Here is a 26,602-nt window from a genome sequence, read left to right as displayed (position 1 = left end):
ACATGGAAAATTAATTAAAAATCCATGGGCTTGGGCCATTGTTGGCCGGCCACCTCTCTCAAATTGGGACTCATTTTTGCTTTTTATTTTTGAGCCCAATTGGTTAGAATTCTTGTTTTGTAATTCCCGAAACTAATTTCTAAAATTCCTATTTTGCCCTTGGCCTCCTCTCGTATCTCCACATCAATATTTTCCTGAGTAACATATGCATATTGGCTAGAATCAAAATATAGCCTCATTTCTCCCAAGCCACAAATTATTTCGAATTTTACGAGTGTTCGAAATTACGGGATATAACATCCTCCCCCCCCCCCCCTCCCCCTTTAGAACATTCGTCCTCAAATGTTAAATTTACCTTATGGGGTCTCGTAACACTTCGGGGAGGTTTCTTTCTTTCCATCAAAATTCCTTTCAATGTTACAATTGCCATCAACGTCTTTCACCTTTTGTCACACTGCTCGGTCGTAATACCACGTCATATCAAACAGATTCATAACTGGGGTCGGACGCATAGAAGCGTATCGGACAGATTCGTAATCGGAGGCAAACGTACGAAACTATGACGGACAGATTCGTAGTCAAAATTAGACATATGGGAGTATGTCAGACAGATTCGTGGTCGGAGTCAGACGTACTAAGATGTATCAAACAGATTTGTAATCAGAATCGGACGTACAAAGGCATATCAGACAGAAACATAATCAGATTCAGTAGTACAGAAGCATAATAGACAGAGTCTTGTCAAGATCAGGGGCGTAGAAGTATAGCAGACAGAATTTTTTTGATTAGAATCAGACCGTTTCCACTAATGTTTCAGTAATTTACAAAAATTTCCCTTGTCGACGTTCCACTATTCATTTACCGGTCCGTTCACCAAGTTTTCACACAAATAGTTTTATGTGCCGCTTGTCTGCTCTTTCTAATGTCCGTACTCATTTTCTTTCCTTTAGGTTATCCCAGAGTTCCCACTTACCTCTTATAGCAGTATTTATGAAAATTGGGTATACTTCCCAGGGGGTCACCCATCCCAGAATTACCCTGGCTCCAGCACGCTTAACATCGAAACATTCATATGTTTTGGTGTGTTATTGCTAGTATAATTGCGTCGACTGCCCCACACGACCTTTGTCACGCCATTTAAGGCAGATTAGGATCTTAGTAAATTTTCGAAAAATTTCCGTAGCGGGTCCCACCCTGGTTTAAACCATACAATTATCAGTTTATCCTTCTGAATCCTCAATGTCCATTCCCATCTGTATGTTCATAGCTGTCTCAAATGGTTCTATCTGGTTTAAAATTATCTTACTTTTACTAATACCCAGAAGAAGAAGATCACGTAATATAATAGAACATAGATATAACCATACGCATATATCTCAAGAAAAGATTAATAATATACCTGGGTTTGCGCTCGATGACGCTCCTGGGTCCTGTCGGCTGGTCAAAGCATATACGCGGTTCAAAGGACCGCCAGAACTAGAAGCTCCGCCGCGACCTCTGCCACGACTCCCTAGTGCCGGCATATCTCGCCCCGTGGGGCGCATGGCTACTGAAGGAGAAGATGAGCCAGCAACTGATCCAGTAGGCTGGGCGGAACCTGAACCACCCTTGTACGGGCACTCCCTCATAACGTGGCCCTGACGGCCGCACGAAAAATAGGCTCCGGTGGCGCGACGACATTCTCCCGAGTGGTGCTTGCCGCATTGAGGACACTGAGGCATAGATAGCCTCGTCTGACTGAACCCCCCACTTTGTTGCGAATCCAAGGCCCTAGAACTCTGCGCCAGACGGACCTGCGCCATCAAAACGCCTGCCGGCGGACTGTGTACCCCGGCCTAACGGAGGGAGGGATCTACCGGACTGCTGCTGCTGAGGCCATCCGCCTCGGGAATCTCCGGAATATCCCGTGAATCTATCCCTTTTGGGCCGTCTCCTATCATGATCGCTTTCTGGCTGTCGCACGCTGCGCCGGTCCTCCATGCCCTGCGCATAAGCCTGTAACCGGGCGATGTCCATATCAGTCTGTGACGCCATCGCCATACAACCATCAACCAGGTAATCGTCTAGCCCCATCACATACCGGTGCATTCTGTCCTCCATATCGGCTACGATAGTAGGAGCATATTGGGCTAGGGAATCAAACTCTAAATTATACTCCCGAATACTCCTGCCTCTTTGCTTTAGCTGCAAAAACCTATCAACTCTCGCCCGTCGCAGCTCTGGAGGGAGCAAATGGCGAAGAAATACGGCCACAAACTCATCCCAGGTAGCTGGGGGAGCACCCTCACCCCTGGACAGCTCCCAGGACTCATACCAATTAGCCGCCACATCCCGTAGTCTGTGCGAGGCAAGCTCAATGGACTCGGTCTCCGAAGCCCTAACCAGTCCCAATGAGCGCCTCATCCCCCGATTGAAGTCATGAGGGTCCTCCTCGGGCTTGGTCCCGAAAAACTCTGGGGGACCGCATGTCAGAAAATCATGGACTCGCAGGCTATCACGCCTGTCATCATCATCCTCACCTCTCCGCCCGCGTCCGCTAGCCTGCCCTGCCACTATCGTCGTCAACAACTGCACGGCCTCCCTCAAAGTCATGTTCTCAGTTTCTGGTTGGGGAGCTGGGGCTTCCAGGGCTACTGGTGGAACTGCCTCCGGCCCCTCCGGTAGTGGTACAGTAGAACCGTCTGACTGGGGCACAACGTCGGGCATGGTCTGGGTGCGGGCTCTAGTAACTCTCTGGGCCCGGCTAGTCTCCCCTGTCTCTGGCACCGCTTTGCCCATCTGGGCGGCCGTCGCCTTCTTTGGAGGCATCGCTGAAAACATAACATCTCGTCAGAAAAGAAAACATCCTGATAGTACAGCTCTAACGCACGATCTAAGATCCAAAGAAAGGGTAACATCCTAAATGCCCTGTAGCCTCCTGTTTATAGATGTGGTGCACAACACACCGATAAACAAGACTCTACTAGACACGGCCTGTAGACATTCCGAGGACTAACCGCTCTGATACCACTTTTGTCACGACCCGACCCCTTGGGCCACGACTGGTACCCTAACTGGGTACCCATACGTACCTACCTAACAGAGTTGGCGAACCAGACAGAGAATTTATGATAGGCGCTCACAGATTAAAACCAATACAAATACGGCGCGCGCGAAAATATACACATACATAAACATACTGACGCTTACACATAAGTCGTTGAGGCTAACATAGCGGACAGAGTCACAAAAGCGTACGTACCTACCTGAATCGTAGCAACCCGTAACCCACATACATATCTACAGGCCTCTAACAGACATACAGAATCATATGATGGGACAGGGCCCCGCCGTACCCAGAATTTACCAAACGTATAGAATGTACAGATGTCAGAAGATATATACCAAAAGTACACGCTCCGGATCAAAGGAGCTCTCCAAAATAGCAGAATCTGTGCCCTAGACTGGCGGCGTATCACCGGGTGCGTCTGTACCTGCGGGCATGTAACGCAGCCCCCGAAGAACCGGGGGTCAGTACGGAAAATGTACCGAGTATGTAAAGCAGAAATGTAACAAATATGAGCATGATCAAGAACAGGAGTACAAAAACATAGCTGTCAAAACCACAGTCAAAGCCGGAGATACAAGGGTATAACTAGCAAAGTCACACTCGAAACCGGAGGTTCAGAAATATAACAGACAGAGCTATAGTGAGGGTCCGTAGTACAAAAAGGTGAGTACCTTATTCGAGACCTCAGGAAAAAGAAATAGTACCAAAGTATAGGTGATGCATGCCAAATCATATAATCATCATATAAGCATATAACATGTCCCGGCCCTCTGATAAGGGACTCGGTGAGTGAAATCATGCGTGTCATAATCATGTACCATGTATTCATAACGTGTCCCGGCCCTCTACTGCGGGTCTCGGTGAAAAATCATCATGTGCCATCCTGGCCACCAACCCCGTATCATCATAACATAAACATATACAGATAACGTGTCCCGGCCCGCAAGTACGAGGGACTCGGTGAATAATGCAGAGGAATGTGCACGAGTAACAGAACCTGGCCCGGGCGCAGTGAAGGAAGCGTTGAGGCATCCACGAACAGATTAATGAGAAACCACATACATACAAATCACTATGCAGACTCAATGGAACTGAAATAGACCAAATGGCAGGTCGAATCAAAGTATCCGAACAATATTCATAATACGCGCCTATATATCATTTGGGAAGGCACGACAGATTATTACCAGAATAAGACTTTCAGATGTCAAAAATAATTTCGTAAGATTTATAGAAAAATATAGTCATATCATGATTAGAATGTTAATCTAGATGTGGTCTGAGAAAATCGGACAAAAACAAAGTAGTTAAAATTATACCGAGAGTATCGGGCCTTGTGGGCCCACCTCGGACCAACCCTAGGCGACGTTCGTAAATTACAGATAGTAGACCTTATGAGGTCGTCCATAATCATTTGGAAGTATTCCGACTCCGTTTAGGAAAGTTGCATACTTAAAGCTCACTTTGAAGACAAGTTATGAGGAAATGGACTCAATCTTACTGAAGAAATTGGGGTGGATTTCAATCTCGAATTCCGAGGGACGGAGTCGTATCTAAGGCTCGCGGCCGAGCCTATTACGTTTAGAACATGCCTAAGAATGAAGGGGTAGGCTTTACATACCTTGGTTGCGTCCTACGCTCGTCCAAACTCGATTCCTGTTTCGCCCAAAAACTGCAAATGGTCACATTTACGAGTTACTATTCATGAGACTTAAAATTTCTAACCTTAACCGATACTTGTCTATAAGAATTTGGGCAGCACCTCCCCTATACATATAGCCTCCCCGAGATTCAACTCGGCACCAAACAATCAACAACCCAACAACAACATCAACAACATCAACAATTATCATAATTCATAATATACGCAATTAGTCTACTTTACGACATAATGCAATAATCCTCATTTCGACTTCACACTCCCAAATCAATACCAACATTCTCTCATTTATTCTAATCAAAGTCATTACAATACCATTCGAAATCATATCATAACATTTCTACAATATATACACGAGATATACACAAGATATACAAACATGCAAACTTTCCATCAAAGCCATAATTTTTCCAATTCGCCTAATCTTTAACATACAAGTTCATAACACATTTCCATCTTCCAAGTTCATCAACATAAATCATCATTTGCACCTTAACCACTTCATTTTCTTAATTTCATAAGATCATACTAAAACGACATACTTTCCGACAACAACTTAACAACAATTTCTTCATGTTAGCTTAACCCATTATTCTTCCATCTACTTCACAAAACCATAACAACACAATTAACATACCAAACAAAATTAATTCATTTTTCCACCATCAACATAACACCACACGGCTACATTCCATATTTCCAATTTCCGTCGAATTCATTCAACTTTCATTTCTAATACAATTTTCTCCATAACTACAACTATAATACAACATAAAAATTCAACTCATTACATCAATACATCAACACACACACACGGCCACTTTCCAACAAACACACCCACTTTGCAAACTTCCATATATTCACAAATTCTATTCATTTCTACATATTACAACATAAACCAAACTTCATAACATAAGAAAATGAATTGCTTCTTACCTTTCTTCAAGTTCTTCACTTGCCACCAAAGCTACTTTCTTGCCAAAATAATTATACCAACTTGAAGAGCACCTTGAGCTTAGTAGAAATTTCAAAAGAGATGGATTTTTGAACCAAGAATCAAGCTCCAAGTATTTTTTTCTTTCCTTTTCTTTTCTCTCTCTCTCTAGGCCGAATTGCCTCTTTCTTTTTCCTCTCAATTTTTCTTTTGTTTTCTTGATAAGTCTTGAAGCTTCTAGGCTTATATAATAATGATCACATGGAAAATTAATTAAAATTCCATGTGCTTGGGCCATTGTTGGCCGGCCACCTCTCTCAAATTGGGCCTCATTTTTCCTTTTTAATTTTGAGCCCAATTGGTTAGAATTCTTGTTTTGTAATTCCCGAAACTAATTTCCAAAATTTCTATTTTGCCCTTGGCCTCCTCTCGTATCTCCACATCAATATTTTCCTGAGTAACATATGCATATTGGCTAGAATCAAAATATAGCCTCATTTCTCCCAAGCCACAAATTATTTTGAATTTTCCGAGTGTTCGAAATTACGGGATATAATAATTTACTTGGCATAATTAACCGTTCTTCATGCATACTTTCTTATCTTTGGGAAAAGTATAGAAAGAAATAATATTTTCTTATTGTGAAATAGTCTAGATTCACATAGAGGTTAAATGCATTCATACAACGATCCATTAGAAGTATATCAAGATCAAGACCCATGATCATACACTTTATCTGACGGGGACACAACCTTGTTTTTTTTTACCCATATATTTACAACTCTAAATTACTAGTCACTCTAAATTAGTGCACAAACCAAAACCCTTATAAAACCCTTTTTTTGGAATACGCCAGGACCGCAAGATTAGTATAATACTTGTCTAGTGAACTTTTCACGCCTTATTCTCTGTGAGATTCAACCCCAACCTTGTTGGGTTACTATATTTGACATTGTCAGCTTTACGCTATTAAAAGGTGTAATTTGAGCGTATCACCGGTTCAAGAAAATGAAGTTGGACCCGCCCAGGCACCAGCCGGATTCATTGCTACTCCTGTTCTTCAGGACATTAGGGCGCATCTTATTTTTTTAGCGTATGGCCCAGGTAGGCATATTACCGGCTACCCCAGAGGGTTCCCAGACTAGAATTAGAGCTTTGACTCTCGATCCTATAGTTGTGGTAGGGTATAGGACTCCAAGGGCACAACCAGCTACAACAATTCTAAGTGTTGCTATTCGCCCAGTTGCCCAGGTTACGATGACCGTTGAAGAGAAGCAGAGGTGGGATAAGATCGACAAGATAAAGCCACCATAGTATGATGGGCATCCTGATGATGATGCATATGATTTTTTGGTTAGTTTCCATGAGCGTCTACACAATTTGAGGTTGGTTGAGTCCAACAGAGTTTATTTTGTGGCTATGTAGATAGTTGGCCCTGCCAAGCAATGGTGGAGAGTTTTTGTTGATATTAAGACCAGCTGGGTCACCTCCACTTACTTGGGTCGAGTTTTCTCACGTGTTTCTGGATGAGTGGGTTCCCCATAGCTTCAGGGATGAGAGGTGTGAGCAGTGTGATAAGTTAGGACTGAGTATGAAATGATGTTTCACTCCCTATCTCTCCATGCCTCAACTGTTCTACCTGATCAGACTAAATAGATTATGAAGTTTATTAGGGGGCTGTCCTACCACATTCGGGTTACAGTGATGTAGGTTGCAGCTTCGGGAGGCACTTTTCAGCAAGTGGGGGATGACGCTAGGAGCGTTGAGGCTATCAGGCATGATGAGTTTGGGGATAAATAGAGAAAAAAGCCCCGCAACATTTGCTGTTATGGAGGTACCTCATCTAGAAGTAGGAGTCATCATGGTAAGGTTTATCATCCTCAGTTCAGCACACCCATTTAGGCAGTGATACAGACTTTGACAGGTAGTTGTTCAGCCTGTGGTGCTCATGGTTCAGGGCACAGTTCTCAGGGTTCTCATTCCTAACCTGGTGGTTGAGGTGGTCATTCCAGTTATTCTAGCCCTCCCCAAGCATCTCTTGGCTCGTCAAGGTTGTTATGAGTGTTGTGACTTAGGGAATTTCATCAGGGAGTGCCCCAGACTTAAACAGGAAGGCCCACACTCAGGTTCTTAGATTGTTGCACCTAGATCAGTGGCACAGCCGGCTAGATGTGGTGCACAGGGTGGCAGAGGTAGTTCTTATATTGGTAGAGGTGGTACTCAGACTGGCCGTGGTGGTGGTCGCGAAGGTTCTCAGGCCGAGGGTGGCCGTGCTCAATTATGTATTTCCAGGTAGACCAGAGGCAAAAACTTCTCACGCAGTTATCACAGGTACTATTTTGGTATGTCGCCGGTCAACTATGACACTATTTGATCACAGCTATACATATTCCTATATGTCTATTTTGCTTTGGATTTAGCTATGATGTGTAAGTAACTCAATTTCCCTATTAATGTTTCTACTCTTGTTGGGGATTCCATAGCGGTGGATCGGTGTATCAATCCTGTCTTATGACTTTGATGAGATATGATACTTGGGGGGATTTGATGATTCTAGACATGGTAGATTTATACATTATCCTTGGTATGATTAGGTTGTCCGTTATCCTGCGATCTTGGATTGTCATGCCAAGATGGTTACCTTAGCTATGATGGGAGTTCCCTAGGTTGGAGTGGAAGGGTGATTCTAGCTGTGCGCCGAAGAAAGTGATATCGTTCCTTAAGGCTCGTCTGATGGAGTGGTACGCTCAAATTATACCTATTAATTATATAACGCGGACGTGTCAAATATAGTAACCCAAAGGGTTGGGGTCAAATCCCATAGGGAATATAGTGTGAAAAGGTTACTAAAGTCGTAGAATGCTAAATTTCGATCTAATGTCTTAATCCGATGATTTTGGTAAAAGTTGGTGTTTTATGACTAATTTCTAACTAATTGCTTTGGGTGGTAATTTATAGTAAAAGAAACTAAGGTTGTGTCCCCGTTAGATAGAGTGTATGATCATGGGTATTGATCTTGATATACTTCTAATGGATTGCTATATGAATGCACTTAACCTCTATGTGAATCTCTACTATTTTCCAATAAATAAAGATTATTTCTTTCTATGATTTTCCCAACTATAAGAAAGTGATATGAAGAACGGTTAATTATGCCAAATAGATTTTTCTTATTCCTAAGTGAATCTATTAAACAAAGTTTAAAGCTTTGAGTTCTTGTTATTTATTCTTACCAACCCTAATTATTTTCCCAAATAAACCAAGCTTTATGGCTTTAATCAGTATTTGCAACCATTAATTATGAATGAAGAATGAAGAACAAATAAACCCTAATAATCCATTATGTGTATATCAATCACAAACCCAATCACAAAACACCCATCATTGGGTCACAACCCTAGTAAGGGAATTTAGCTACTCATGACAAAGAACAAGAAATAAGAAATTGAAGAATTCATAATTGCTTACTTTGGAAGAAAAGAGGAATTGCTAATACTTGAATTGATGCTTGAACCTTCAAAAACTAGAGAGCATTTAATATTCTAAGCCAAAAGACAAAATACAATAACTGGTCCCAATTAACCCTATAATGAGCTATATATAAGTTACAAAAACGTAAAATTACAGAATTTGCCCTTAAGTCCAAGGCGGTACTTATACGGTTCGTACAATGTTTCACAAAAAGTATAAGACTTATACGGCCTTCATCCTTGTGTCTGCAGAGAACAATACGAACTGGTAGTCCACGGTTCGTAGAACTTTATACGGCCCGTACAACCTGCCCGTGAAGCTTCTTCCATCCTTCATCACATCCACTTATACGGCCTGTATAATGTTGTACGGTCCGTATAAGTGTTCGTGTTTCAGCGTCTCTCCACTGTGACATTCTGTTGCTTTGCTGCCTTTTGTACGACCAGAAATATGGTCCTTGCAACTTTCTACGGACCGTGAAAATCAAGCTTCATTGCAACTTTTCTGTAACTTCTAATTCTTGAACCTGAACTCTATGATTTACCTGAAACATGACAAAAACACATCAAAACAACACCCGCTTGCCTAAAAACAAGTAAAACTTCTCGTAAAAAGGTATCAATTGTGCCTCAATTTCCCGGCACATCAACACCCCCAACTTAAAGTCTTTGTTTTTCCTCAAGCAAGTAGTGGACACAACTAGGACTCAACTAACACCTAGATATCATAGAGTAATAATGTCTACATTGGTTTTGACTTTGAACTACCGGCATTCATGTTTTTCTTCCAAGGACCCCCCCCCCCTTATTTTTCGATTCTCAAACCATATACACAACCCAAGAACGCTATGACTAACAATGAAGCTTCAATGCATGACATTACATTATCAAACATATCATGTTGCACACAAATGCTACTTTAGGCGGTCACCTTAATTTGCTCAATTCTCAACCTTATGCCCTCACATAGACCAAAGAATGTCCCAACACACATATATACAACAAGAATGGGACGAAGACGAATGAGAAAAGAAAAACACTTACACTCACAAGGAACTTCATATCTACACATGCAAATACCAATGGCTTGCCCTTATTTTCTCTGTTTTCATCCTAGGCTTGTTCGGTTGTGATCACATCAGGTACACCCACCCCCAACTATAGATCATGCAATGTCCCCAATGCATCAACTCTAGGTACAATATTAAAAATGGTAAGGGATACCTGGGTGCCCTAGGCGTTATGTTCCTCGACTTGGGACTGTGCTTCCTCAGACGCAGCAATATTAGGCGTCGCCTCTCGTGGCTGGCTGCCCGACGCGCCCATTGGATCTAGATAGTTTTCGCGTAGCGAGTTCAAGGCAGCAGCTTGCACCATCTCCTCCTCCTGTTTGTGCAGCCTCTTGTTACTCTCATTCACATCCCCAACTACGGCATGTAGTGGTTGTTTTCCCTACGCCTTTTCTCCTTCCTCTCCTTTTTCCTCAGAGTCGAACAGGTTCTGGATTAGGATATCAATATCCATGTTGGTGTGTGGTGCCAGAACAGGTTCCTCTACTCGCTCGCACGCCTTTAGCGCGACCAATTCAGCCTTAAGCTTTTCCAATTCGGTATTAAATGCAGCTGAACTTCCCCCTGATTTCGACTGCTCCAAAGCAACCAACCTCGTCTTAAACCCGTCCAATCGTTCTTGGAAAACCTCGCAAGACCAAGCATATTCCTTCCCAATTTCTCTCTTGGCAATGTTGATTTGCTTATTTATTTGGCGCTTAAGCTTCTGCAGGATCACCTCAAGTTATTTTTCAGCCTTTAATGTTTTGAAGGCTAACTCTCGATAACTCGCTCTCGAAAATGTAAACCAATCAACTCCAGATTGTGCTGCATGAGATGGAGCAGATGAAGTGGTAGGACCCACAGAAGTAGCGGTTGCGAGGGCAGGAGGTGGTGGTGGATCAGTAGTGGCAGTAGTACCAGAAGCGACCTCAACTGCCACAGTACTAGGATCAGTGGCATGGGCCTGAGCTGTAGCATCAGTACTACCAGCTTCAGGCATCTCAGGATCAGTAGCAATAGTATCTCCTATGGCCCTAGACTCAGACTCGGGTGGAGCCTCTATATCTGCATCAGGTGGGACCAAAAATATCTCCAGTGCATCCCCTTTTTTACCCTTTCGCCAGTCCCCAAACTTCTTACTTTTGGTGCATTGGCCCCGATCTGGAATGCCGGCAACCTAAGCTCTTCTGTACAGTTCCGTGATAAGACACGGGAATGCCAATGAAGTCATAGTCTGGGGTGATCTCTGTCGAATTTCATCAGCTATCATACGCCCCATGTTCACTGGATACTGACTCATTATCGCTGCAATACCCAATGCCTGTGCAACTGTGATTGTATTGTCATTTTGGGTCACCAACAGTATGTATCTCATCAGGTGCCACCAGAATCGAGCTTCCTTGTTGAGTGTACTCTTGACAATCTTTGGGCTCTGTTGGGTTACCCATTCTACCTCCGGGTGGGCAATCACCGCAGCCACCCATTTGACCACCGACCAATGATTTCGGTCAGCCAACTTATCTAAGTACTCTTTCTCATCCTCCGGTGCCTAAAATTCCTCCCCGAAATAAATTATGTTGATAGCCTCAGCTGAGATGTCAACCTTGACATTCCACACCGTAATTTCATCAAGCAACGGGAGAGCAGTATTAGTCTAACTGGGTTTTTTCATCCTCAACAACTTAGCCCCGTAGTTAGCATAAAACTTCCACACAATCTCTGGGCAAAATTCCCCCGCAGGTTCAGCAAACCCCTCTAACCTGTAGAATCGGAGTGTTTCGGCTGTGTTGGGAAAAGCCTCAATACCCTCAAACAACAATTTCCTCTCTTCCCATATACTTCGATTTGGCTAACCCCCATGCTTGATAGTAGACAGAACCCCCTCGAATAACTCATTTCACCCCGGAACTCCAAACCGCAAAACATCCTCTGGTAGTGTTTTACTTCGTAAAACCAACAAGCGTTTGTCGTGTGCTGATTCTGGCGAAGCATCAGAGTTTGGAGCTCGGGTGTCTGTCGACTCAGATGAGCCACACTAGTTCGAATCTCCCTCATTATCTGAGGAGTCACCTGTCTCCATTCCAGCTTCCCCAGATTTTTCTTCTCCCTCCTAGGTGGAAAGAGTCATGGTTGGGGGTTGAGGATTGTTAGCCCCCCTGACCTTTTTCACTGGTATGACCTTATCGTCTGAGCCCTCATCCCGCAAGCGAAGGTCTGTCTCTGGTTAGTCACGGGCTCGACCTCGGCCCCTACCAGGTCAGGGCCCCGTACCCCTTCGTACATTGCGTTTTTGAACCATGCCTGCAAAAGAACCTATGTTACTGATGGGTCTCAGAAGTGACAGCTAACTGAGAACATAGTTCTCTCTATTAATTTTTTTTTTGGGTCGTATAAGTCTTATACGGTTCGTATAATATTATACGGGCCGTATAAGTAAGGGTATATGGGAAACAGACTATTCAGAACCCCATTTGTGAACCACGAACAAGTTTCACAGATCGTATAATGTTATACGGTCCGTATAACAGCCTGACTCGTGTGATTCAAAAACAAGGGCTTTCGCCAGCCCATCAGTCCTATACGACTTTTTGGTTACAACAGATTATCACATACACAGTATTCCATGGTTTTAATTCTTACGGGGGTGGGGCTACTCAGACTTCACCCATTTTTCCTATTTTACAATTCACTAGCATTTTTAAGGCATTTGTATTAGTGGGCATCACAACATCCGAGTCCAAAAACATAGATTCTTCAGTTGAAATGCCCTCTGCCTCAGTAGAGCGTTGAATCACCCCATGAGTTTATAACAACCTATTATGCCCATCCCTATTTTAGAAAATCATTAACCATGGAAAATTTTACTACCATCTTAAGTATACCAATATCCAACACAAGATTTTCACCAATCAAGCAAAATTTCGGATTGAAACATTAACATACCTGTGCCTTGATGACTTTGAGAAGGGTCCTTGAGGAACACCTTGTGCAAAACAAGGGCAGAAAGAGAAAAGAAAACCCAAAAAAAAAAGATTTTTATCTTGAACAGAGGGTTAATTTTTTTACTATGGGGATGGATTTTGCTGGGTGTTTATGGGTGCTTGGATGAATTTATGGGTTTGGGAATATGGAATTCGCGTGGGTAAAGGTAGATAAATTGGGGGGATCGTGGGGTTTAATGGAGGGAGTGGAACTGATAAAAGAAACGGGCAGGTGAAAGGTTTAAAAACCCTCTGTTCGCGATTTTTTTTAGTTATACGGGTCGTATAACAATATACGGTCTGTGTAACATAAATTTTCTTCACTAACCCATGTTTGAGCACATCCTAACTACACGATTATTTATACGGCCTGTATAATATTATACGGTTCGTGAAAATGATCATGTATGGAGGATATCTTCAAACAGTGTTCTGCCTGATTTTCTTACCTTCCACGACTGGATTATACAGTCTGTATATGTCCAGTTTCTTCCAGGCTTCAGTGATTTTTTCAGCAACTTTTTTTAACCTGCACCAAAACAAACGTTACCCTATATTTAACCAGAAACAAGAAGGAAAATAATCATTACACTTGGGTTGCCTCCCAAGAAGCGCTTGATTTAACGTCACCGCACGACGGTGGTAGCTATTCACTCCTTATGTGCGTACACCAGATCATTGTTCGTTCCGAGGTGCTTCAACCGGTATCGGTCAACAATTCTATCTTCCGAAACCATCCCGTGATAGTGCTTCAACCTTTGCCCATTCACCATAAATGTCTGAGTTCCATATCTGGACTTCAACTCAATCGCTCCATGGGGTGAAACACCTACCGCCTCAAACGGACCAGACCACCTTGATTTTAGCTTACCCGGTAGCACCTTCAACCGAGAGTTAAACAGCAAGACAGGATAACCCTTGTAGAACTCTCGCTTAAGAATTTTCTTGTCATGGTATTGCTTCATCCTTTCTTTATATAGTGCTGCACTCTCATATGCCTGGTACGAAAACTCATCCATCTCATTTAGTTGAAACAACCTGAGCTTGGTCGCTTCTTCCCAATCCATATTCAATTTCTTCAAAGCCCACATAGCCTTGTGCTCAAGTTCAACCGGCAAGTGACAAGTTTTTCCGAAAATAAGCTTAAAGGGTGAAGTTCCAATAGGAGTCTTGAAAGCAGTCCGGTATGCCCATAGAGCATCATTGAGCTTGCAGGCCCAATTAGTTCTATTTGCATTTACTATTTTTGCTAGAATACTCTTGATCTCCCGATTGGATACTTCAACTTGCCCACTTGTCTGAGGATGATAAGGCGTTGCCACCCTATGTTTTCCACTATATTTCCCCATCAATCCCGCGAAAGCTCTATTATAAAAATGGGACCTACCATCACTGATTATAGCCCTCAGAGTACCAACTCGAGTAAATATGTTCTTCTTGAGGAACCCTATGACACTCTTGGCCTCATTATTAGGTAAAGCCACCGCTTCTACCCATTTTGACACATAATCCACATCAACCAAGATGTATTTTATGCCACCTGAACTCACAAAGGGTCCCATAAATTCAATCCCCCGGACATCAAACACTTCTAATTCCATAACAAAATTCAGAGGCATCACTTGCGTTCTGCGTATATTCACTTGCCTCTGACATTGAGCACAAGACCGCACCAATAGATTAGCATCATGAAAGATAGTCGGCCAGTAACAATCGCATTCAAGTACCTTAGCTACAGTCCGGTTACCACTATGATGACCCCCAACAGAAGGGTCATGGCACGCCTTTAAAATGGCCATCACTTCACTTTCAGGAACACAACACCGAATTATGTTGTCAGCGCATGTTCGGAACAAATAAGGCTCGTCCCAATAACACTGCCGAGCATCCCGCAAGAACTTCTTCTTTTGGTAAGCTTTGATATCTTCTGGAACTATGCCTGTCACCAAATAATTGGCAATGTCAGCATACCACGGTGCTACCTCCATTGACACCGCCAACACCCTCTCATCTGGAAAAGCATCATCTATATCTAGCTCATCAGACGGTCTCCCAGCTTCTTCTCAGTCAGACAACAAATAGCACGCCTATACTCCCACAACACCTCCAAAAGCTGTAGAATTTGCTCCTCAGTCAGTAGGCTGAAACAATCACCGACAATGTATTTTCCGAACCAAAAAACTCATACTTCAGATGTGATGGGAGTTGCTTAAGCTCCAACTTAGGTGGCTCAATAATCGAAGGAGTTGCTGGAGGAGTTGTTCTATTTTCCAGATCAAGATTTAGCTTCTTTGGGTGGTAAGAATATGAACCCAACCCAACAAGTGAATTAACTGTCTCCACATAACCTTTCATGTCCTCAGCATCAAAGTTCACAAGAATACAAGCGAGAGTTTCACCCAAACTTTCTTTTTCCATCTTGAACTCCACTGCCTCATCAACAACATCAAACGAATCAATTACTGAAATACTCTCGTAAGCACTTGGTAACTTCATCCCTTTCCTAGCCTGAAAAGTAACTTTTTCATCGTTGACTCGAAACTTGATTTCATTTTTCTCCGAATCCATCAGAGCTCTCCCTATAGCAAGGAAAGGTCTCCTCAGAATAATAGGAATTTCCCGATCAACAACACAGTCCAGAATCACAAAATTAGCGGGCAACATAAAATCACCAACCCGCACAAGTACATCATCAACCACCGAACAGGTCTTTTCATAAACCTATTAGCCATTTGTAACCTCATAGTAGTCGGCCTTGGCATCCCCAAACCTAATTATTTGTATATAGCAAGGGGCATCAAATTAATACTCGTCCCATTATCACACAAAGCACGAGCAACATCATGGTGCCCAACAGAACAGGGAATGGTGAAAGCCCCAGGATCACCCTTTTCCTGAATAGTAGTGGTTGAGATGATGGAACTCACAGTGTGAGTCAAACTCACGGTTTCATGTTGAACCGTTTTCTTCTTGGTCAGCAGTTCCTTCAAATATTTGGCAAAACCAGGCATCTCCTTGACAGCTTCCAAGAAGAGGAAATTAAGAGATAACTGCTTCATCTGATCATAAAACTTCTCGAACTTAGAATCCTCCTCTTCTTTACCAACCTCTGAGGAAAGGGAGGTTTAGACTTGAAAAGCTGAGTCAAAGGGCAGAGAGCCCCGTTCACATTCTGCTTGCTCGTGTTATCAGCATCCTTCACTATCTCTGGCATATCAGCAACCTTCTTGTCAGTAGGATTATCATCAACAATAATGGGTGCTTCAGACTGCACCTCATCCTCTTCATCTATCGGCTCAAGATCAACCACCTTCTTATCAGCCCCTTGGAGTATTTTACCACTCCTAGTCATGATGGCAAACAAACGGTCTACACCGCCTCCCCCATTCTTTAGATTAGGAATAGTGTCACTCGGAAGTCCTCCCTTTTTAGGAGGGTGCTTCTCTCTAGAAATATCCCTCATCTGTGACTCAAGCTTCTGAAAAGCCATTATATGGGAACCCACTGTCTCTGTCAGCCCAGATAAAGTCCTCTCAGATTTAGACTGATTTGCCAGAATCCTCTTAAGCATTGCTTCAACCTTCGAACTACCTGGCTCTGTTGACTGCCCTTTCGGTGGTATATAATGATTGGACCTCTTATTCCAAAAATTGTTACTATTGTTGTAGCTCCCTTGGTTCGCACCACCATAATTATTGTTGTAGTTCTCTGAGTTGTTATAAGCACTTTGACCTTGCTGAGGTCTCTATTAATTCTGATTCTGGTAACCACCTTTGTAGTTCTGCCTTTGATAACCCCCTTGAGGGTTATTCACATAGTAGCATCTTCAACCTGCATAGGGGGCCTATCATGAAAAGGACCATCTTGAGCATGGTACATCCCTTTTGACAAAACTGTATCATCCTCACACACATTTACCTTCTTAATATGGGTTTCATCAAACTTCTTTGTTAGCATGGAAATATTTGTGGCAAGCTTTGCCAATGTCTGCTGGGTATCTAGATTCTCCTTTACCATATTCTGGATCATAGCACTACCGTAAGGTACAACATCAGCATTGTTTGAGTGTCAAGCCTGATTGTGAGTAGTCAGCTTGTCAAGTATGTTTGTCACTCATCGATAAGATTTTTTCATAAAACAACCATCAGCTGCATTATTAGCAATTGACTGTGTCACTGGATCTAGCTCTCGATAGAATTTCTCCATTAATATGCGCTCCGAAAAACCATGATTCGGACTCTTCTGCAAATACTCCTTGAATCTCTCCCAGGATTCATACTTGTTTCCCCGGTCGCTGCTTAAAGTCATAGATCTTGTCATGAATTTCAGCCTTCTTGCTGGGGGGTACCACTTCTTGAGAAAAGCAGCCACCATCTCTGCCCATGTAGTAATCGAGTTTCGGGGTAGCTTCTCAAACCATGTTCTTGCATCTCCAGCTAAAGAATATTTGAATAACCTCAGCCGAATAACATCTTGTGAAACATTGTTTTGGATGTGATTAGCACATGCATCCACAAAATTCTACAAATGACGTTGAGAGTCATTCTCGGTAGAGTTCCAAAAGTATCCCTCAAGCTTCAACAACTGGTATAGAGGAGTCAATTTTCATGCTAGTAGCTCCAACTCGAGGATGAACAATAGCAAATGCATAGTCTTCTTCTGGAACAAGATCAGCGAAACATTCTCATCATCTGATTCATTCGCCTGATTATTCAATCGATTCCCCTAGTTACCAGCACGTTGATTTTGCTGATTCTGATTCATGCTCACCTCGTTTGCACAGAGTAGCAAACAAGGTGGGATGGAATAAGTAAAAGACTTTAATCAAAGTAAACACTATTTAGTAATTTCAAAACCGTATTCCCCGGCAACGGCGCCAAAATTTGATACGCTCAAATTACACCTATTAATGGTATAACGTGGACGTTATCAAATATAGTAACCCAACAAGGTTGGGGTCGAATCCCACAGGGAATGTGATATGAAAAGGTTACTAAAGTCATAAAATGCTAAATTTAGGTCTAATGTCTTAATCCGATAATTTTGGTAAAAGTTGGTGTTTTATGAATAATTTCTAACTAATTGCTTTGGGTGGTAATTTAGAGTAAAAGAAACTAAGGTTGTGTCCCCGTTAGATAAAGTGTATGATCATGGGTATTGATCTTTATATACTTCTAATGGATTTCTATATGAATGCACTTAACCTCTATGTGAATCTCTACTATTTTCCAATAAATAAAGATTATTTCTTTCTATGATTTTTCCAACTATAAGAAAGTGATATGAAGAACGGTTAATTATCCCAAGCAGATTCATCTTATTCCTAAGTGAATCTATTAAACAAAGTATAAAGCTTTGAGTTCTTGTTATTTATTCTTACCAACCTTAATTATTTTCCCAAATAAATCAAGATTTATGACTTTAATCAATGTTTGCAACCATTAATTATGAATGAAGAATGAAGAATAAATAAACCCTAATAATCCATTATGTGTATATCAATTACAAACCCAATAAAAAAAACACCCATCATTGGGTCACAACCCTAGTAAGGGAATTTAGCTACTCATGACAAAGAACAAGAAATAAGAAATTGAAGAATTCATAATTGCTTACTTTGGAAGAAAAGAGGAATTGCTAATACTTGAATTGATGTTTGAACCTTCAAAAACTAGAGAGCATTTAATGTTCTAAGACAAAAGTCAAAATATAAAAACTGGTCCCAATTAACCCTATAATGAGCTATTTATAGGTTTCAAAAATGTAAAATTATAGAATTTGCACTTAAGTCCAAGGCGGTACTTATACGGTCCGTACAATGTTTCACGAAAAGTATAAGACTTATACGGCTTTTATCCTTGTGTCTGCAGAGAATAATACGAACTGGTATTCCATGGTTCGTAGATCTTTATACGGCCCGTACAACCTGCCCATGAAGCTTCTTCCATCCTTCATCACATCCACTTATACGGCCTGTATAATGTTGTACGGTCCGTATAAGTGTTCGTGTTTCAGCGTCTCTCCACTGTGACATTCTGTTGCTTTGCCGCCTTTTGTATGACCAGAAATACGGTCCGTGCAACTTTCTACGGACCGTGAAAATCAAGCTTCAGTGCAACTTTTCTGTAACTTCTAATTCTTGAAGCCGAACTCTATGATTTACCTGAAACATGACAAAAACACATCAAAACAACACCCATTTGCCTGAAAACAAGTAAAACTTCTCGTAAAAAGGTATCAATTGTGCCTCAATTTCTCGGCACATCATAGAGGGCAAGGAGTGTTTAGCATATTTGGGTTATGTTAGTGATACGAGCGCAGATACTTCTCCACTTTAGTCTGTACCAGTGGTGAAGGAGTTCTCGAGGTGTTTCCGATAGATTTACTAGGTGCTCCACCAAATAGTGACATTGATTTTTGTATTGACTTGGGGTCAAGCTCCAAGTCTACTTCTATTCTGCCTTATCTGATGGCACCAGCAGAGGTGAAGGAGTTGAAGGAACAGTTGCAAGATATGTTAATTATGGGGTTCATTAGACCTAGTTTTTCCCCTTGGGGTGCTCCAGTGTTATTTGTAAAGAATATGGATGGCACCATGCATATGTGTATTGACTATCGACAGTTGAACAAGATTACCATCAAGAATGAGTATCCCATTCCTCGGATTGATGATTTGTTTGATCAGCTTAAAAGTGCATCGGTCTTGTCGAAGACCTAGTTGAGGTCCAGTTATCACCAGTCGAAGATTAGGGCAGAGAATATCTCTAAGGCAGCCTTCGGGACCCGTTATAGTCACTATGAGGTCTTAATTGTTATGTATTTTGGGCTGACTAATGCCCAACAGCCTTTATAGATTTGATGAACGGGGTGTTTTCAGATAGTACTTGGATTCCTTTGTGGTTGTTTTCATTGATGACATCTTGATATACTATCGTAGTAGAGCAGAGCAAGAGTGGCACGTGAGGATCGTTTTTGGAATTCTGAAGGAGAAGCAATTATATGCTAAGTTCTCAAAGTGTGAGTTTTGGCTTGATTCTGTGGCATTCTAGGGTCATGTAGTGACCATGGATGGGATTATGGTATATTTTAAGAAGATTGAGGTAGTTCGTGATTGGGTCAAGTCTACTTCGATTACCAAGATTCGGAGTTTCATTAGCCTCGCTAGTTATTATCGATGTTTTGTAGAGGGATCTTCTTCTACTGCATCTCTTTTGACAAGATTGACTCAGAAAAATGTACCCTATCAGTGGTTGGAGGAGTGCGAGCTTTCAAAATCTCATGACTTTATTTACCACAACTCCTATTTTGACTCTTCCCGTGGAGGGAGAGGGTTTTACTGTGTATTTCGAAACTTCGCAGATTAGCCTTGGTTGCATTTTGATGCAAAAAGCGAAAGTCATAGCTATGCTTCAAGGCAGTTGAAGGTGCATGAGAAGAACCACCCCACTCATGATTTAGAGTTGGAGGCAGTAGTATTTGCATTGAAGATTTGGAGGCATTACTTATATGGTGTGCATTATGAGGTGTTTACCGATCATAAGAGTCATCATCATATTTTCAATCAGAGGGATCTTAATTTGAGGTAGTGAAGTGGTTAGAGATACTTACGGACTATGAGATGTCAATTCTAAATCATCCGAGCAAGGCTAATGTAATGGTGGATGCCTTGTGTCGCAAGACGGTGAGTATGGGTAGCCTAGCATGTTTACAGATTGGGGAGCGGCCTTTGGCTAGGGATGCTCAGGATTTGGCTAACAACATGGTTCAACTTGATATTCAGAAACTGCAAGGTTTTGGCTTGTATGTTTGCACGATCTTCCTTATTAGAGCAGATTAGAGCCCAGCAATTTGACGATCCAAAGTTGTGCAAAATTCGAGAGAATGTGTTGAAGCGAAAGGCAAGAGAGGCTACTCTTGATGGCGCGGGAGTTTTGAGGATCGAGGGTCACACATGTGTTCCTCAGGTGGGTGATTTCACTAGATTGATCGTGGAGGAGGCTCACAGTCTTAGGTATTTTATTCATCCGAAGGCTACAAATATGTATTGGGATTTGAAGAAACATTATTGGTGGTAGTAGTATGAAAAGGGATATCGTAGGATTTGTGGCTAAGTGTTTGAATTGTCAACAAATGAAGTATAAGCACCAAAGCCAGGTGGAATTACTTAGAGGATGCCCATAACTGAGTGGAAATGGGAGAGGATTTCTGTGGACTTTGTGGTAGGATGCCACAGACTTTAGGGAAATTTGATGCTATTTGGGTCATTGTGGACCGTTTGTGTCATGACCAAAACTGATGAGTGATGACGAGTGCCTGACCCTACTGACCAGATACCCTTATACCTGTACCTGGATCTCACTGAACAATAGGGCAGCCTATATATGACTTATAACTGAACGATAATGACTCTTGTAAGAACAACACCATGAACTCGACATCAAGAACTTAAAACCACATGTACATATATACTGAAAATAACAATGCAAGCTGACTAGGCCGCCACATATGTTGTACAACAAATAAGAGCCGACAAGGCTACATAACATTCTAACTACATACATCTATCTACAGACCTCTAATGGAATACAAAGCTGTAGAAAGGACGAGACAGGACCCCGTCATACCCATATATACATATCAAAATAGCTTACCAAAAATAGACTGCAGCCCCAAACCAAGTGGAGCACACTGACTACTGCTGGGTGGAAGTCCTACTGAGCTGGACCGCCTGTCTGTCTACCTAAACCTAGGGGCATGAACGCAGCCCCCCAAGCAAATGGGAGTCAGTATAAATAATGTACCGAGTATGCAAGGCATAAGAGCAACATATACATAAGAATCATGAAAGAAAGCCGAAACATGGAAGCTAATCCAAGTATCTAAATACATCGACGTGACTGAACATTTGGAAGGACCTGTATAACTCTGTACAACTAAAAGTGCCTCTGAGGGCGTATGATATGCATGCTTTCTTTTAAAAATACATATATCATAATATAATTGTTAGCGCTATGGAACGTACAACCCGGTCCATAATGTTAGTGTTATGGAACGTACAGCCCGATCCATATGTCATGTCATCCCGCATCCGGCATAATCTCATACCGTACCCACTACAGTGGTGTGCACATCTACGTGCCTGCCCGACCGACTATAGTATGACGCTGTGTGAAAAATAGTTGTACATATATATATAAGTGCATGAAACACTCGTAAAAGAATACTCTGATCTCCTCGGGGTAACATAAGATCTCCCAGTAACATAAGAAGGGAGCATGTCACTATAATAGATCTTTGGAAGCTATAGATATGAAACATATAAAGTCAAGGATATAATGAATCCTATACTGTCTAAGAATAGAGTCTTTGGAACTCGCTCGTTCACTTTTTTTGTTCGTATCATAAGGAACATGCCAAAATGAAAGGAAGGGATAGCCTTAACATACCTTATTCGCTCCTCAAGCTAACTATGCTTATGTCCCGAGCTTGACAAATATACACACAACACCAAGTATGCTGACTATTAGACTAGAACGTGCTTATATTCCCAACTTTAAACTAGTTCATAACTTAACGAAATTCGGGCAGCATTTCCTCTGTAAACTCAACAATCCCTCAAGTTCCAATTCAACCCAAACATCAACAACAATACCAAAAAAAACAATATCAATACTTGCATATCAATATATAATCAATCAATTCCAAAATATCTCCCAAAACAACCCCTAATCTCAACTTAAACTCGATCAACTTGCCGCTTTCACAACTATATTTTCTTCATTTTAAAACATTAAAACTTTTGGTAATCAATCCAATAAAAAGGGTAAGAATCATATACATACCTTGAAGGAACTAGGACTCCAAAAACCAAACTTCAAATCCACCTCCTAAGCTCAACAACCTCAATAGAATACTAGGAACAACTTCCTCTTCACTAGCTCGGGTTTACGAGGCTCGAATCTTGCTAAAACTTGACTAATATGTTCGGTAATGTTGGGAGGAATATATTAGGGTTTATATCTTGTTGGGAAAATGAAAAATGAGGATAAAAAATGTGTGGGCTATATATGTAGTAAGTGGAATAAAGCTCCACCGCCTCAGGGTCGATGAGCAGGGTCGACGACTCGTCAACACATCGACCCCTACTCGTCGACCCGTCAACACGTCAATGGCTGTCGACATACACTGTCCTTCCACAACCTGAGATTCAGGGGCTTTTTGAGGTTGACGGCGTGAAAGGATGCCACGTCAATATATTGACGGGCCGTCCCTTTGCACCGTCAAAGTGCACGGGTCCCTAGTTCCCTGAGTTACTCTAGTTCATTTTGATTCGATTCGTTTAACTTCTAATCCTATCGTATTGTAAGGAACATATACTTGTGCTTGGGTATATACGAGATAAGGCACTTAATATCTCACAAACTCGGGTACAAATCTCCATTCTATGGTTATACACAACTAGGAAGCCATAGACTTTCTTACGATGGAAAAGAGAGGCGTAACATTCTCCCCCCTTAGAAACATTCGTCCTCGAATGTTGAGAGTTGTAAAAATTTTGGCAGAGTCTCCCCTGTAACTATACCTATCCAACCTGTAAACAACAACCCAAAATAATGGCACACATGGCCACATGCTAAAATATACAACATTATGGCCTCACAAGACCAATCATAATAGCTATAAAAAAATCCAATACCTGGGGATAATGATGTCTCAAATTGGGCCTCCTGGACAACGAAAACAAATGCAGGAACTTAGTCTTCATCTCCTCTTCAGATTCCCAAGTCATTTCCTCGACATTATTGTTTCTCTAGAGTACTTTAATATAAGCTACATCCTTAGTCCGCAGCCGACGAACTTGTCTATCTAATATGGCCATAAGGATTTTCTCGTATGATAACTGCTCGGTCACCTAGACTTCGTCTATTGGTATGACTCTCGAGGGATCTCCTATGTACTTATGGAGCATGGACACATGGAATACTGGCTGTATAGATTCCAACTCAGAATGTAGCTCTAACTCATATTCTACCTTACCCACTGTACGAATGAGTCTATATGGCCCAATGTATCGAGGGCTTAACTTACCCTTCTTGACCAATATCATCACTCCCTTCATAGGCGAGATCTTCAGGAAGACCCAATCACCTAGCTCAAACTCTAACTTACGTCGCCGATTATTTGCATAAGACTTCAGTCAACTCTGTGCCGCTAATAACCTTTCTTGAATCACTTTCACTTTGTCAACCGCTTGTTGTATTAAGTCTGGGCCTACTAGCTGATTCTCTCCAACATCAAACCATCCTATGGGTGATCTACATCTTCGTCCATATAAAGCTTCATATGAAGCCATCTGAATACTGAAATGGTAACTGTTGTTATACACAAACTCAATAAAAGGAAAATGGTCATCCCAGCTACCTTGGCAATCAATTACACAAGCCCTTAGTATATCCCCAAGTGTTTGTATAGTACGCTCAACTTGTCCATCTGTCTAAGGATGAAATGAAATACTAAGACTCACCTGAGTCTCTAATCCGTCCTGGAAAGATCTCCAGAAGTTAGCTATGAATTGTGCCCCTTTATCTGAAACAATGGTTGTAGGAACCCCATGAAGTCGTACCATATCTCTAAGGTAGAGCTTCACATAGTCTTTAGTTAAATAAGTAGTTCTGACAGGTAGGAAGTGGGCTGACTTTGTAAGTTTGTCAACTATGACCCACATTGAATCATACTTATGCTAAGTGCGGGGCAAACCTATAATGAAGTCCATATTAATTACCTCCAATTTCCATGCAGGATCTCAACAGCTTGCAACAAACCTCCGGTCTTCTGGTGCTCTATCTTAACTTTCTGGTAATTTGGACACTGAGTGACAAACTCTGCTATGTCCTTCTTCATACCATCCAACCAATACACTTTCTTGATATCATGGTACATTTTTGTTGTGCCCGGATGAATAGAATAGCGAGAATAGTAGGCTTCCCCCATAACCTGCTGATGAAGCCCTGCAACATAAGGAACGCATAATCTATCTCGATACCTGAATACTGCATCCCTTGTAATCACAAAGGGTGTCTTTTCTTTCAGAGGGGTCATATCTCGATAATGAACTAAAATAAGGTCTTCGTACTGACGCTCTTTTATCTCAGCTACCAAAAATGACATCGCTGTATCCTGGACCGTAACTCCTGTATAACCTGAGTCTATGAATCGAACTCTAAGACTGGCTAGCTAACAAACTTCACGGGCTAGCTCTCTCTGCTCTGGCTGCAAATATGACAAGCTACCCATGGATTTACGACTAAGAACATCGGCTACTACATTGGCTTTCCCAGGATGGTAAAAAATATCAACATCATAATCTGTTAACAACTCTAGCCATCGCCTCTGACGTAAGTTCAAGTCCGTCTGCTTAAAGATGTACTGAAGGCTCTTATGGTCGGTATAGATATCTACATGGACACCGTATAAGTAGTGCCTCCACATTTTCAAAGCATGGATCACTGAAGCTAACTTAAGATCATAGGTTGCATAATTCTTCCCGTGCTTCCTCAGTTGTCTGGAAGCATAACCTACAACTTTACCGTGTTGCATTAATACACAGCCCAACCCAATACTTGAAGCATCACAATATATCACATAGCCGTCTGTTCCCTCTGGAAGAGTCAAGACAGGTGTTGAGGTCAATTTGTCCTTTAATATCTGAAAACTCCACTTACATGCATCCATCCACTGAAACTTAGCTGATTTTTGAGTCAGGTTGGTTAAAGGGGCTGAAAGAGTAGAAAATCCCTCTATGAACCTCTTATAATATCCTGCTAGACCCAAGAAACTACGTATCTCTGTTGGTGTCTTAGGTCTTGGCCAATTCCTTACAGCCTTAATCTTTTGAGTATCCACTCTAATTCCTTCATATGAAATAATGTGACCAAGAAAAGCCACAGAGTTCAGCTAGAACTCACACTTAGAAAACTTCGTATAGAACTCTCTATCTCGAAGAACTTTAAGCACTGCACGTATATGATCTGCATGTTCAGTCTCTGACGGTGAATACACCATAATTTCATCTATAAATACCATCACGAACAAATCTAGGAAGGGTCTGAATACATGATTCATCAAGTCCATAAATACAGCTGGGGCATTAGCTAACCCGAATGACATAACACGAAATTCATAGTGCCCATATTGAGTCCTAAATTCCATCTTGGGAATTTCTTCCTCCTTCACCCTAACCGGATGATACCCCGATCTCAAGTCTATCTTCGAAAAATACTTGGCGCCCTGCAGCTGATCAAATAAGTCATCAATCCTCGAAAGTGGATACCTATTCTTTATAGTCACTTTATTCAATTACCTATAATCAATACACATTCCCAAGGAGACATCCTTCTTTCTTACAAATAATACCGACACTCCCCACAGCGATGTACTGGGCCTAATTAAGCCCTTA

The 26,602-nt window shown here is 41.8% G+C and overlaps 1 non-coding gene across 1 annotated transcript; it reads left to right on the top strand.

The window, feature by feature from the left end:
* The first annotated feature begins 17,368 nt into the window (after positions 1-17,368).
* LOC132643025 (small nucleolar RNA R71) lies at positions 17,369-17,472 on the top strand. The gene has a single exon (XR_009583483.1). It is a non-coding gene; the product is annotated as a small nucleolar RNA R71 (small nucleolar RNA).
* The last annotated feature ends 9,130 nt before the right edge of the window (positions 17,473-26,602 follow it).

Source organism: Lycium barbarum, chromosome 5 (assembly GCF_019175385.1).
Source record: "Lycium barbarum isolate Lr01 chromosome 5, ASM1917538v2, whole genome shotgun sequence".
In the NCBI taxonomy this organism is placed as follows: Eukaryota; Viridiplantae; Streptophyta; class Magnoliopsida; order Solanales; family Solanaceae; genus Lycium; species Lycium barbarum.
This window is presented reverse-complemented; position numbering and strand designations above follow the sequence as displayed.